Here is a 16,348-nt window from a genome sequence, read left to right as displayed (position 1 = left end):
TGACGTTCCGCAGCCCATAGCTGTCTGGAACAGGATGTCGGAATGGAAGAACTCCATGTGTACACACAACCCACATGGAATGGCGGCCTTAACAATGAACTTGTCACCTTGTTAATGCATTGCTCTGTGCTGGAGAATCCTACCGTGAAGCTCGTTAAGGTTCAGGTGTGTTCTCACCTTCAGTGTCTGTTGCAATTTTTTCGAAGATTTGTAGCTTAAAGCTTGCATAATTGAGGTGTGTGTGTGTGTGTGTGTGTGTGTGTGTGAGACACATCTAGAGGTGCTTCTGTTGGTGAGAAATCCAATTATGAGACCTTACAGGGAAACCACGTGAGGCGATATAGATCCAAACTCTGCACCAGTCTAAATGAGGGGAACTTTTGTAGGAAGACATATTCAAGGCATTTTGAATGGATTTGTACTTTTTTTTTAATACTCTGATACATTTAGTAAAGATGCTAAAACCAGTGCAGGTTGTTCTACTCCTGATGAAAATGTATGTAAAGCGTTCCAGGATGTTGATTCTGCAGGCTGATGAAACAGGCCGCCTGGTGTCAGGAGACGAAGTGATGAACAGCTGACGCAGGACGACAGGGACTGTCAAACATGTCAGTGTCCCTTTGACACACTGGGAATGCTAATGAGGTGTATACACGTGTTGGGTCACGCCCTGAAAATACTTCAAAAGGCATCCAAGAAGTTTTAAAATGTATGTGTGTGTTTTTTTTTTTTTAGAGTATGATGTAGGCGGGTATCTCATAAAGCGTTGTGGCCCATCAAAAGAGCCTGCAGCAATCTGGCACTAAGAAAGTGTGGATTTGGAGAAAAATACGTTTCCATGTTTGGGTATGTACATAAATAACCGGAATTCTACGTTTCCAAACGTCACTGTGACAACGTACGCTGTGATGTCACACACGTGACCTGTGTTTACGTCAAAAACTACATGGATTAGTGGTGGGCAAAAGCGTTCATTTCAGTGATCCGGATCATTCCGGTTCATTCAGAAAAAGATCCGTTCATTTCGTTTCAATTGGTGTTTAGCCAGTGATCTCCCCTTCCGTAGACCCGGTCAGTCGTGTCGAGTCAGTCCCTTCACTCATGTTCACGTTCGTTCCGACTCAACTGTCGGTCATGAGTTTCGGTCTCTGTCTTTCAGTCAGCTAACCCCGCCCACCCACAGAACGTGGCGCGACGATAGGATAAGACAGGCCAAGCAAGAAGATAGTCCCGCCCTCTTTCAGCCAATCAAAAAAAAAATTGCAACTGAACGGACTAAACGGGTATTTTAGTGGCGGTGGCCTCGTTCATTCCGTTCACAAAAAAAGAACTAGTTCTTTTGACCCGTTCGTTCATGACCGACACACCACTAACATGGATGCCCTCGGAGCTTGTATCGGTTGTAGCTTCGTTCCTCATTAACTGCTGTAACTTCGCTTACCTTATTGTAAAGATTCGTCTGCCAACGTCAACATGGTGACTCTTACATGTCAAAATATGCAGTACCTCTTGAAACCGAGTTTCTTCGGAATGTGATGTAAAAATGAAGCGCAATGAGATGATAGCTTCGTTTATTTCCCCAGCAGCAGTGACACGGAATGGCCGGTAGATGGCAGCATTGTATATCAACTGCAGCGGAGAATCACGGGAGGAGGAGGAGGACAGTCCGCCACTTGAGAAGAAACGAAGGACATGAAATAGTGTTGACAGTTCCAGTGTTCCGGTGCCAGCCATCATGTATCCGTTCTATGTGTACCGAACTTCTTGATGTATCCCCTCCCCGTCAAGCAGCCCCGGTTGCATAGGAGCTCAAACATGAGGCACTCTAACATACTCAGGCAGAAGGTGTGAATTTGGGCCTAATAAGTGCAGGAACAAAAGGAAGAAGGTGAAGGAGAAGGAGGGAGACGGAGAGAGAGGGAGAAGTTGTCAGTGGGTTGAAAAGACGTGGGCGCTTATTTTATTTCCTCTGTGAATACACAACAACAGCGCTGTCTGTCTGAGGTGCTTACACAGCAGAACTTCAACGACACACACACACAAACACGCACAAACACGCACAAACACGCACAAACACGCTCGGTTGCATCCACTCTTGTGTTTTGTATGAAAGAAAATCCAACACGGTGATGCAGTTTGACTGTCACGTCGTCATGTTCTGTCTCGGTGGGCTGTGTGAAGCTTGGAAGTCTTGGCGGATCTCCATAGAATCCTCTCCTGTGGTGGTTCACTCATACCTGTGTGTGTGTGTGTGTGTGTGTGTGTGTATGTGTGTGTGTGTCCCTGGAGCCTTGCAGGTTTAATTTGACCAGTCAGCCGGTCAAAGCCAGGGCCTCAGCAAATATATATATATGTGTGTGTGTGTGTGTGTGTGTGTGTGTGTGTGTGTGTAGGTCGAGCTTAGTGTTGAGGTGAGACAGAGATCAATGCAAAGGCAAACACAAAGGTTGGGGTAAAACTCAGTGTCCTCTCGACTTCTCTATCTCCTATCCACCTTCCCTGATCCCTCTGTTGCTTCCTTTTCTTTGGTCCTTCGGTCAAAATATCCCCGGCCTCCATGGAAGTGTGTGTGTGTGTGTATGTGTGTGAGAGAGCGCGAGAGAGAGAGTGAGCGTGTGTAGCGAGAGGATCAATTGAGGGAAATGGTGGATTGATCGCCAGCTAATAACCCCAGTTGAGTCCTGGCCGCATACTGACTGACTAATTGAACAACAGCCACCCATCTTGGTTTTACACACACACACACACACACACACACACACACACACACACACAGCGTTTCATGTAGGATAAAAAACAATGTTCATGTAAAGACTCTAGATGTTTCTACTTATTTCAGTTATTTAATCACCAGTAAAACATGGGTGTTTCAAGAAAATAGCAGTTCCCAACTAAAAAAAGGAAACCTATTTTTGAATGAAATCAATGACTCTAGATGTTTCTACCTTTTTCAGTTCTTTAATCACCAGTAGAACATAGGTAAGTTTCAAGAAAATAGCAGTTCCCAACTAAAACAAATGAAACCTATTTTTGAATGAAATGAATGAATCTAGATGTTTCTACCTTTTTCAGTTCTTTAATCACCAGTAGAACATAGGTAAGTTTCAAGAAAATATCAGTTCCCAACTAAAAAAAAAATCTTTATCTTATCTTTGATAAAGAAGGTGAGAAACGTGACTGAATTCAAGAATTAACTCCTAGCCAAACACGAAGGTGCTGGCGGAGTTGATCTCGCTGCCACATTGCATCTTTGTCAATCACACCAAATGTTCATTTGCTCATTCATCAATTTATATGAATTTACAATTGTATTTATATTTTTATTAAATATTTAATAAAAATAGAATTGTAAAACAACAAAATGAGACCGCACACCATGTTAAATGTAAACAGATTTTTTTGTTGTGGTTGTTTTTTATGACCATGGGGGTTGATGTGTAGTTTGTGCGTTTTACGTTTCCATGTCACGCCTCATTGCAAGAACCGTTGATGTCACACACGTCTCCCCGCATGGAGCGCTCCTTAAATTCCCTAGAGTTTGGTGGTTTGTGTGAAAAGGGCGTGACTATGGAGCGTGACTGTACAGCAATGTGTACCATTAGGATGGCCTGGTATACGTATAGAAGTGGTACACCGTCATGTCGTGGGACAGCGAGGCGTGACATGGAAACTTTTCACTCAAAACACACAAACTACACATCAAACCCACAAACAAAAAGTAGCGTTTTTAAAGTTTTTAAAGTGTGTGATTGAGGAGAACAGTCCCGTACGTCCACCAGACACTTCATTGCAGTACACACACACGTCTTTACAAATAAGATTAGTATGGATCTTTTTACTCCTCTGCAGGTTCATGTTGGGTTGTGTGTGTGTGTGTGTGTGTGTGTGTGTGTGTGTGGGCGGATGGGGCGGGCAGGCGTGATTGTAGGTAGGAAGCAGTGATTTCTCCACAACCCCTTGCTGATATGAACACTGTCTGCTATAAGGTGTGTGTGTGTGTGTGTGTGTTAACCTGCGCCTAGCGGTTTTTGTGCCGACACACACACACACACACACCTGTAGGGCTCATGGGACTGGTTGTCAAGGCAACTGTCACCAAGCACGTGATTGATAAAACTGTTGCATGACAGGTGGGCGGGGTCTCCAAGGATGAAAATGATCCAGTACAGACTCAAGGACTTGGACTTTGACGTCAATGACTGGGGGCTCGACTTTGCATGTTTCGAGTCTGAGGCACCACAAGCCTTTGTGTGTGTGTGTGTGTGTGTGAGGGGGGGGGGGGGGGGGGGCAGTGGCTTGAAAAAAATGAAGAAAAGCTTTTTTGTTACTTTTTAAAAGAGTAAACAGAGTCTGGGGTGAGCAGGAAGCAGACCATGCTCCAGAGAATGAGTTTTTCGGGAGGTCTCGGAGCCCCCCCAGCTGTGTCATGTTCTCTGAGGGGAGGCTGTCTGTGAGGAACACAGACTTTGGTGTTCAGTTTTACTTGACCTCACACCGTATATTCCCACCGCCTTTTGGTGCCCCTTCGCTACCCCACAAAAACCCTTCACCGCCCCATATGTTGCAATGTATGCATTCACGTAGTGAGGCAAAACTCATTAGCATAATCATTTGAGAATATGTGATGATACCTGTGGAAGGTACAGTATCCATGGCCACTGTTGGAAAGCCCGCGTGTTTAAGTCCTGATGCTGCACTGATGATGTTTTGTTGTCAAGCGTTGAGGTTTTCACTTTCTTTTGTGGTCCTTGAACCATCGGCGGTTCCAGTAATGGCCCACATGGGACACACGGGCAATTCCCCATTGTCTGGGGTGTGCTGCGAGGGGGGTAGGGGGAGGGAGAGAAAAACAATCCCAGTCACTGTTGAAAAGACAACCCCCATTTTAGAGGATTTTGACTCTCTGGTTATGTAAACGTGGAAGCTACCAAAAGAAAGATTACCCCCCCCCATCTTTCATTCTTTCATTCATTCATTTTCTACCGCTTATCCTCACCAGGGTCGACAATCCCAGACATATAGACAAACAACCATTCACACTCACAATTTGGAGTGGCCAATTAACCTAGCATGTTTTTGGAATGTGGGAGGAAACCGGAGTACCCAGAGTACTGGAATCGAACTCGGGTCTCCTAGCTGTGAGGCCTGCATGCTCACCACTCGGTCGCAATGCAGAACAATGCCATCTTTCATCATTAAAAAAAAAGTTTGTTCCTACCGTCTTTTGTTCTTTAGTAAGCAGCAGTAGAACATAGTTAAGTTTCAGGGAAATATCAGTTCCCCACTAAAAAAAGTGCAAAAACCATTCATTCATTCATTTTCTACTGCTTATCATCACAAAGGTCTCGGAGGGTGCTGGAGCCTATCCCAGCTGTCTTCAGGCGAGAGGCGGGGTACACCCTGGACTGGTGGCCAGCCAATCACAGGGCACATATAGACAAACAACCATTCACACTCACATTCATACCTATGGACAATTTGGAGTGGCTAATTAACCTAGCATGGTTTGGAATGTGGGAGGAAACCGGAGTACCCGGAGAAAACCCACGCATGCACGGGGACAACATGCAAACTGGAATCGAACTTGGGTCCCCTAGCTGTGAGGCACTTTCCACCGTGCAGAACCCCCCCAATCTTTCATCAGTTCAAAAAAAAAGTTTGTTCGTACCTTCTTTTGTTCTTTACTAATCAGCAGTAGAACATAGTTAAGTTTCAGGGAAATATCAGTTCCCCACTAAAAAAAGTGCAAAAACTATTCATTCATTCATTTTCTACTGCTTATCATCACAAAGGTCTCGGAGGGTGCTGGAGCCTATCCCAGCTGTCTTCAGGCGAGAGGCGGGGTACACCCCGGACTGGTGGCCAGCCAATCACAGGGCACATATAGACAAACAACCATTCACACTCACATTCATACCTATGGACAATTTGGAGTGGCCAATTAACCTAGCATGTTTTTGGAATGTGGGAGGAAACCGGAGTACCCGGAGAAAACCCACGCATGCACGGGGACAACATGCAAACTGGAATTGAACTCGGGTCCCCTAGCTGTGAGGCCTGCGCACTAACCACTCAATTGCTATGCAGAACCCGCCCACCCCCTCCATCTTTCATCAGTAAAAAAAAGTATGTTCCTACCTTCTTTTGTTCTTTACTAATCAGCAGTAGAACATAGTTAAGTTTCAGGGAAATATCAGTTCCACACTAATAAAAAGTGCACCAACCATGTTTTTGTGAAAAGATACATTTCCAGCATCACTTTCACTTTGACACAAAATCTTTTTTGCTTCAGTGACAGCTGAAATATGTAATATCTCCGTCCGGCAGACAAGAGCACAAAGAAGAAGTACGGATGAAAGGCTGAAGGAAACAGGAGAAGAGGAGGGAAGAAGGATGACGAAATGGAAAAAGTCAGTAAAGGTAGAGCATCAGAACCATCCAGACAACAGATATTGATTTTAGTCTGCAGAAAACCAAAAACACCAAGAGAATGACCTTTGGCGATATTACCCAATGACGAGTCAATCAAAATGGCCCCAGCAGCAATCGGCACAGCCGATGCGGCGTTAGCGTCGTTTCCAGGGCGTTACATCTGTTGCATATTGCACGCTGGTGGTCCACATCTGTTGAATATTGCACACTGGTGGTCCACACTCCCCACTCCTGCGCAGTTAAAAATAGATCAGTGTGGCCAGAGAGTGGATGGACTCTAAATGTATTCCAAATGCAGGAAGGCTGAACGACACAAGACCTCCGCCGCGAATAATCGGCCTTGTAATGCGAGCGGACAGGTGTAAGAGTGCGGGGCCGTACGCAGCTGTCAGACGTCCGCTGTGTCGCATCTGTGTTCTTTCATGAGGGAGGAGGGGGAGGAGGGGGGGGGGGGGCACAAGGGAGCGCATGCTCTTTTTGTTTAGAAAGAAAACAACTACACAAAACGTAAACGGTGATGGAGTGCAGCTTAGACGTGCACCATCAGGAAATCGTTACCGTCAGGAAATAACAATAACTCATGTGAGACTTTGTCGCCTTTGTTTGTCCGTGGAAGAGCCAAAGTCCCACAAAGCAGGCGAGGAAATGGAAATATCAGACATCTGGAACAGTAAAACTGCACAGTTAGGAGTGGCCTTTTACTGTGGCCAGCCTAAGGCACATCCGTTCGGTAATCATGCTGTCTAATCAGCATCTCCAGCTTCCACACCTGCGAGGCGGATTGCTGATGTCGCCATGGAAATGCTCACCAACAATATTTGAGAACCAAAGCCTTTTTTGGACAAAGGAAAAGAGTTAGCTGGAGTTAGCTAGTTAGCAAAAACAAAATAATTCCCACATTTATTGTTTGCGTACTTTGACATATTTTGGGCGATGTTATGCCGATTGCTGGTATGCCCCCCCAAAACCAACGACAATTTTTCTCAGAAGACAAATCTGTGTCTTTACTTTTCCAACAAGACTTTTGTGCAGAACTCCGGAGCAGATCTAGAAGAAGAGACCATTTTGGAAACAATGACTATCATTGCGACTTTCAATCCGTACCCAGCGAGCTTCCCGTGTGTCGCTACCGATGCTGCCTTATCATTTGATATAATTCTTCTTAAAATGGATTTTTAAGGAGGTCATTGCTAGTCGTACTGTCATTTAAGGAAACCACAGGCCTCCGTTTCTCAGACGGTTTCTCTTTTTGGACCTTCTGCATATTAAAGTTCCTGCATCTTGCGTTGGAAGAAAGCGACGACAACAATGTCCAGCAGGTTGGGACTTTTTCATGAGGAAAATCCTTTTACACAAATGGGTTCTTTTACATCAAAATAACAATTTGGGCAGGTTGCACAGTGGACGAGTGGTTAGTGCGCGAACCCGAGTTCAATTCCACCCTCGGCCATCCCTGTGTGGAGTTTGCATGTTCTTCCTGTGGGTTCTCTCCGGGTATTCCGACATTCCAAAAACATGCTAGGTTAATTGGCCACTCCAAATTGTCCATAGGTATGAATGTGAGTGTGAATGGTTGTTTGTCTATATGTGCCCTGGGATTGGCTGGCCACCAGTCCAGGGTGTACCCCGCCTCTCACCCGAAGCCAGCTGGGATAGGCTCCAGCACCCCCACAACCCTTGTGAGGATAAGCCGTAGAAAATGAATGAATGAATGGTTTTTGCACTTTTTTTAGTGGGGAACTGATATTTCCCTGAAACTTAACTATGTTCTACTGCTGATTAGTAAAGAACAAAAGAAGGTAGGAACAAACATTTTTACTGATGAAAGATTGGGGGGTTCTGCACGGAGATCAAGTGATTAGCACGCAGGCCTCACACCAGGGGACCCGAGTTTGATTCCAGTTTGCATGTTCTCCCCGTGCATGCGTGGGTTTTCTCTTCTGGGTACTTCGGTTTCCTCCCACATTCCAAAAACATGCTAGTTTAATTGGCCACTCCAAATTGTCCATAGGTATGAATGTGAGTGTGAATGGTTGTTTGTCTATATGTGCCCTGTGATTGGCTGGCCACCAGTCCAGGGTGTACCCCGCCTCTCAGCCCAAGACAGCTGGGATAGGCTCCAGCACCCCCTGTAACCCTCGTGAGGATAAGCGACAGAAAATGAATAACAATTTGGGCTCTTAATTTTGTGGCGCAGTGCAGGGTAGCGGAGTATGGCGCACCCTATGCAGCGCACCACTGTTGCCAGTTAATTTGGTAATTGGGTAGACTGGGCTGCGCCGAGATGTGTGTGGCGGCGCACCAGAAAAGGTGTCCAGTGGTAATGGAACATGAACACTTTTTTCATTTATAAGTCGCTCTGGAGTATAAGTCGCAGGAACAGCCAACCTATGAAAAAAAGTGCGACTTATAGGTTAATAACCGTTGTTAATACGGTACATGCGATGCCGAGCGCTTATCTAATGCACTTCTGCCACCTTGTGGCCCTTTTTATGGCTCTTGCTGAAAAAAATGTAAAGGACGACTTTGAGTTCGTATCATATTTCATCCTCCCGTGTGAGTGGTACGTATTAACAACAATAATACTTGCACCTCATCGGCGGTGTAAAAAGAAGCCAAGACAGGTGAGTCGCCTCTAAACATGCATGTGCCGTATTTGAATAATTGATTCCATCCAGCGAGGACAGCAAGAATAGGCAAACATACCTTTTTCCTCTTAACCTCTTTGCCCTGCGTTTCTTCCCCAGCACCGAGTTTTGGGAGACATCTTTCAATCTGTTCAACCCGTGACCCATTGCCTCTTTCACCCATCCTGTTTCCTTTCCATCCATCCATCACTCCATCTTTTCCATTAACGGTGTGTGACCCGTAGGTAAGTGCTGGTTGAATGTGTCCTCTCTCTTTCTCTCTCTTTCTCGCCGTCTGTCTCTCTTGGCTGTGTTTTAAATAGATCTCATGTCTTCTTAGCTCTTAGCTCCTCTATGCATCCCTTTGCCTCATCTTTCCCTTCGTCTTCTTTCATCTCTGCAGCTTTAAACGCCCATTCTGCGGCATCCGCAAATCAGAGGTGCTGGAGGAACCCTTTCCAATAAAGTAGATTCACCCTGGACTCGTCAGCCAATCCCAGGGCACATATAGACAAACAACCATTCACACTCACATTCATACCTATGGACAATTTGGAGTGGCTAATTAACCTAGCATGTTTTTGGTATGTGGAATCAAACTATGGAATGGATTGAGTAAGGAAATCAAACAATGCACAACGATGAGCCAATTCAAGAAACAATACAAGCAGTTGATGTTTGCTAAATACAAGGATGAAGAGTCTTGAACCAGTCATGATGTGCTATATATATCACTATATTGACACGCTCTATGGTACCCATTATGGCATTGGATGCTCATATCACCTTGTACTTCGGTATGGGACAAAAAAAATAATTAAATTTTCCTTTTTAAAAATTAATAATTTTATAATAATTTATATTAATACATTTTTGAATAATACAAAAAATAATTAAAAAAAAAATTATATCAGGAAAGCAGGAAGTGAACAAATGTAACAGTTAGTGATTGTAAAAGTACCAGATGGAGGGGTAGGATTTAATAAGCTTTGCTTCTTCCTACTCCTTTTGGACATGTGGAACTGGGAACTGATTATGGGATGCACTCAATTGGAATCTGATGCATGTTCAAATGAAATTAAACCATTACCATTACCATTACCATTACCATTACCATTACCATTACCATTACCAAAACCAAAAAATGGATCAGTTGGGATCTGATAAATGAAAAGACTACCCGAGTATTCATGCTTGATATTAAAAATCAGTGTTAAGCTCAGTGTGTTGGCGTCAACAGTGCTCATCTTTTGGGAACTCCACGTGTCGGCGGAAGTAGAATAATATGACAAGAACAATATGATGAATATTGTCATGAATCATGACTATGATGAGAACAAAGCTGAGAACCACACTTGACAAAGTTAGCCTATAACCAGCGTTACAGTACATTTAGTGGTGTTTGGGGAACAGGCCTATGTCTTTCAAATATTGTGCATAAATCTGTGCTAGTGAGACATTCATGCACCATAGGCGTGTTGCAATATCATATTATTGCACAGGTGAGCCTTAGGCTGGCCACTCCAAAATGTGCGGTTTTATTGTTTACACTGTTGAACAATTTTAAAGCATATGTTATATCAGCACAGCCCCTCATATGAAGGTATAGCGTGCCTTTGTTTTTACAGTATGGCATTGGCCTTTCCCTTTTCCTCAGAGGTCAACCATCGATCCTCTGAGTCAACACAACACCTCACACTTTCCTGATATTTACACACGGGGTGGGGGGGTTGGGGGGGAGCAAACATTAAAAGGAATGCACACGTTAGATCACCTCACCACATTCCTGCAAGGATGAAGACATCCTGTGAATACTCCAATCCTCAAACCAAATCTTCATTCACATTTTTACAGACATATAAAGTATCTGAAGTCCCACTCACCTTCCTGCAAGTGAACACAACACATGGTATCACCGGGGCATCTGAAGAGAAAGAAGAAGAGCATCCACGAGTGAGTATTGGTTACGGCGACATGTTTTGTTTTTTTTTCCTCCAGGGTGTCCTGCACGCCAAATGTTCTCCAACATGTCTGGCTTCCTCCTGTGAACACAACAATGATTTCACTGACTGCCCCCATCACACCTCCCATTCAAAGGCATTAAAATAGCTCTTCTCGGCAGCTTAGGGCAAAGCAGTCTTTCTCTATTTTTGTGTTCTCCATGCAGGGACGTTTCACACATCTAGAACTTACGAGAAGAGGCACAGGAGGAAAACAAAAAGCTCTCACGGCCAGGCTGAGATGTGGCTTCTCGGTGACTAACCTGGCGGTTCAAAGGGCTCCGTGTAGCATATGTCTGCTCTTATGCTTCAGACTCTGCAGAGACACGCCAGGAATGGAGAACCCATTCTCTCACTAAATCACGTGATAAACCTACAGTGACTAATACAAATGAAATATAAATAAAATATAAATAAATGAAATAAAAATGTATTCATAAAAATAAAGGATCAATTGTTTCTTTTAAACCTGTCCTGTTCATAGGCCCAACACATTTTGCCAGATGTTTTCCGCCCTACAAGTTATTTTTTTATTTTTATTTTATTTGGGCAAATATATGAAACATTACAGTGCATTTCTTACATCAATCAAAATATAACTTTCCATTATTTACATTTGTATTCAACTATCTGATCACAAGTCCAAAAGGAGGAGGCTGAAGCAAAAACTTCTAAATGCTTACCCCTTTTTGCAAGACATAATCATGTTCATGCCACTGTCTTGTTTTACCCTCTTATTATTATCATTTTAATATTATTATTATTATTATCATTATTATTATAATCTTTATCTTTATCTTTAGTTCACAAGTTATTACCAATAAATTATATTATTGGTAGGCCAGGAGCTTTTAAACACTTTAAAACAAAAAAACTACAAAACAAAACAACTAAAGAACTAATGAGTAGAGTTACTAAGGAAATAAGGCACATGAATTTAGAGTAGTTACTGATGAACTAATGAGTAGAGTAGTTACTAATTAACTAAGACACATACATTTAGAGTAGTTGCCGAGGAACTAATTAGTAGAGTAGTTACTGAGGAAATAAGGCACATGAATTTAGACATTTAGAGTAATTACTGAGGAACTAATAAAGAACTATTGAGCACAGTAGTTATGAGGAATTAAGACACATTTAGAGTAGTTATTGAGGAACGAATAAAGAAGAAATGAGCACAGTAAGTTATGAGGAACTCAGGCACATACATTTAGGGTTGTTACTGAGGAACTAATTAGTAGAGTAGTTACTGAGGAAATAAGGCACATGAATTTAGAGTAGTTACTGAGGAACTAAGACACATTTAGAGTAGTTACTGTGGAACTAGTGAGTAGAGTGGTTACTAATGAACTAAGACACGTACATCTAGAGTAGTTACCGAGTAACTAATGAGTAGAGTTACTAAGGAAATAAGGCACATGAATTTAGAATAGTTACTGGTGAACTAGTGAGTAGTTACTAATCAACTCACACATACACATACAGCTAGAGTGGTTCTTGGGGAACTAATGAGTAGAGTGGTTACTAATGAACTAAAGGAACTAATGAGTACAGTAGTTACTGAGGAACTAATGCACATACATTTAGAGTAGTTACTGAGGAACTAATGCGCATACATTTAGAGTAGTTACTGAGGAACTAATGCGCATACATTTAGAGTAGTTACTGAGGAACTAATGCGCATACATTTAGAGTAGTTACTGGGGAACTAATGCACATACATTTAGAGTAGTTACTGGGGAACTAATGCACATACATTTAGAGTAGTTACTGGGGAACCAATGCACACACATTTAGAGTAGTTACTGGGGAACTAATGCGCATACATTTAGAGTAGTTACTGGGGAACTAATGCGCATACATTTAGAGTAGTTACTGGGGAACCAATGCACACACATTTAGAGTAGTTACTGGGGAACTAATGCGCATACATTTAGAGTAGTTACTGGGGAACTAATGCGCATACATTTAGAGTAGTTACTGGGGAACCAATGCACACACATTTAGAGTAGTTACTGAGGAACTAATGCACATACATTTAGAGTAGTTACTGGGGAACTAATGCGCATACATTTAGAGTAGTTACTGGGGAACTAATGCGCATACATTTAGAGTAGTTACTGGGGAACCAATGCGCATACATTTAGAGTAGTTATTGAGGAACTAATGAGTAGCGGTTAGGTAGGTTCACCACTGTGGTTTTGTGTACCTTACGGTGTTATGTTAAAGTGCTCCGGGTGGATTTGTGCTTCCTCAATAGTTGTGTGAGATCCAGAGCCGGTGGGAGGCCCATCATTGGCCAGCCAGCCGAGGGGGGTAAAACTGACAAGCTATGAGCCAGTCAGATGTGTGTTGAAGACCACGGGAGGGAAGATGTGCTGAAGGTGAGAAGGAGGACAACCACCAAGGAGACATTGAGAGAGAGAGAGAGAGAGAGAGAGAGAGAAGGAGGGAGAGAACGAGGGAAGAAGTAAAAAGTGATGACAGGTTATTTTTCACCTTTCTGCTCCTGACGCCTGATGTTATTTCCTATTCTCCTCAGACACGGTGGATCCAATCTCTCTGTTCACGGCCACTCTGAAACTGCATAACCACGTGAAAACCGTTGCAACGTCCACACACACACACGCACACACACACACACACACACACACACACACAATGAAGCAATGCTTTCCAGATGACATGCCACTTATGCAACAAATCCATAATTTCTCATCCTGGAACTTATTGACTACGATGAGTTCTACATTTGCACAATATGAAAGTATATGAGATGCTTCAGAAGTTAATACCGTGCACATTTCACACGTAGAACGTGCAAACGTGTGCATGTTCACAGGTTTATGTGTGAGCGCGTCTCTTGCTGCGTGTACGTGGGTGACTGCGTCAGGTTCATTTTTGCCGCGGTGAGTTTCCTCGAGTCTTAATATTGTTTCCGTGTACGTTCCGAGTATGAACATTGGACAGAGTTGACATGCATAAAACACGCACACGGGTCTCATTCATTGACAGCAGATGGGAGTTAGGAGAGCGGGAGCTCGGAGGAGTAGTACGGACATTTTGAGCGGTGTAGGAGTGTGTTGGAGAGGTCTTTGCATATTTCGGGATCTATGAGAAGATGAAGTGGATACCCTGAGAGACTCAAAGCGAGGGAAAGTGAGAAGGGGATAAAGACATTGAGAGATGGGTGATGACAGCTAATCAGATAGGCGTGAAAGACGGAGTCAAGGTGAATGTTCCTCCACTAATTCTTCACTTTCACTATAAGGTTATTTCACTTTTTTATAGTCATGTGACACAGAGAGAACTGTGGCAAATTGAATTGTTGCACACACAGGGGACATGAGCGTGAACAAGAAGGGGGGGGGGTAAAACGCAAGGTCAGTATTAGACTTCCTCTTTCTCCATCCATCATCTGAATGTATTCATCCGAAATATTTTCAATATGAAAAAACCTGATTCCGATTGATTTTTGGTTGGTTTTTGAACAAAACAATTAGGCTTGTCTAACTTTTTTTTTTGCTTTAAGATGAGCTGCAAGGGAAACATCTATCGTTGTCACTGCACTGCATATAAAATGTAGAAATGGTGCTGTTAGATCAGTAAAATACCTTCACCACTGACAAGATATATTTGAGCTAGTAAGGGGCTAGCCAACGCTAACATTGGTTCTACTGAGTACGTTCATCCATGACATCCTCTAGCTTCACCTCCCAGGACAATCAATCCAACAGCTAGCTTGCCAACTCCACTCGAAAATCCAAAAATCTCAACAATGTATTTAATATTTCATATTTATCTCTTTTTGTGTCTTTTTTTATTAACTTTAGTGTTGTTTGTTTGCCTTTCTGCGGTTTTGCTGTCTCCATTTGATTAGGGCGAGAAAGCGGGTTGGGTAATACCAAGTATTCAGCAGGGGACGGGATTACATTACTGGATGGTTAAACATGCTGTTGTTTTTTTTCTGACAAATGATATCAACAAATGATATCAACAAGACGTTAATGCGAGATAATGTATATTTTTATTAAATCAGAATGATGCGATGATATTCAGGGGGTTGATTGATTGACTGGATTTGATCACTGTCTGTCTGAACCAGGGGTTAAAACCACATCGGGTTAAAAAGAAAAAAATCTCACGGTGCAACAAAACGACATCCACAGCAAGTTAACACATCACAGAAGTCAAAATTCTATTACTAAGCAGGCGATGAACAACAGCTAAATGGTAAACATTAAATAACACTTAAGCTGTTATTTATGAGTGCCGCAAGGCATGCTGGGTAGTCCAGCGGCAACAACAATATGAGCTATGAACGATAAAATATCAAGAGTACGTTAACGTCCAAACTTGTTTACTTCCCTGAAGGCCCGGTGTGGCCCGCGGGCCGCAGTTTGCCGGCCCTGGTCTAAACATAGACGGAGATCATAGACAGTCGATATACTTTTTCCCCATTTGCTGCACTGCTGAGTGCATTTACTTCATAGTAGAAGGCTATCATGTAATATTGATGGCAAATTCCCAGAGAGTTTGTCACTGCAGAGGCTTTTACTGCAATACAGCAAGACTGCACAAGATTTTCTTTGTGGGGGGAGGGAAATTTAGGGAAAAGGTTGGTCATCTGTGGGTAAAACCATTGGTGGAACGCTGGGATCCGGCACAGCAGGCCTCCTGTGAAGGATCTTTTTGCCAGGCTTTACTTTCCTTTTAATTTCCTTAAGGAGCGTAATCTTGTGCTCCAACAGGCGGCAACGTGTCGGCCGGTTCCAAGTGGAGGACCCTTAAAGGGAGGAGATTTAAATGTTTCATGAATAATATGAACATGGAGGAAGCCTTAAGGGTTAGATAGTCTTTTCTAATAGGAATCAAACACACACACGAGAAGGATGAAAAAATACAGAGGAACCTCAAAATTCCACCAAACTAAAGGTTGGAAAACCTTTGTCTTTTGTTTCTTCTTTATTTCAAACATCATCCAAAGCACAACAAACCAAACATAAATCAACACAAATAAAATACTTATGTATATATAAACGTACACATGTTCAAAAGGGAATGGGAAGAAGTCAAGACTTATCTATTCCCACTAACCCCCCCCAACCACCCAGATTCCAACCTCATCCCAACAAAACATATATCATTCCTTGTCTACCAGAATGAAAAGCCCACATGCAACCACCCTTCCAGACCCGTGTCTCGCCTACCCTAGTTCTCTTATTTAGTGTAAGTGGGGATAGCAGTGACTTTTACTAAATTATTCCACGCTAAATGCTAAATCTCATT

The 16,348-nt window shown here is 43.0% G+C and overlaps 1 long non-coding RNA gene across 1 annotated transcript; it reads right to left on the bottom strand.

Annotated features, from left to right (window-relative positions):
* Positions 1–1,660: 1,660 nt before the first annotated feature.
* On the bottom strand, positions 1,661–6,768 carry LOC144900292 (uncharacterized). The gene is made up of 3 exons (XR_013628632.1): positions 6,511–6,768; positions 4,632–4,818; positions 1,661–1,859 (listed from the first exon to the last, which is right to left on the bottom strand). It is a non-coding gene; the product is annotated as an uncharacterized LOC144900292 (long non-coding RNA).
* Positions 6,769–16,348: the final 9,580 nt, after the last annotated feature.

The sequence above is a fragment of the Doryrhamphus excisus genome, linkage group LG1 (assembly GCF_037039965.1).
Source record: "Doryrhamphus excisus strain RoL-2023G ecotype Guam linkage group LG1, RoL_Dexc_Guam_v1.1, whole genome shotgun sequence".
In the NCBI taxonomy this organism is placed as follows: domain Eukaryota; kingdom Metazoa; phylum Chordata; class Actinopteri; order Syngnathiformes; family Syngnathidae; genus Doryrhamphus; species Doryrhamphus excisus.
This window is presented reverse-complemented; position numbering and strand designations above follow the sequence as displayed.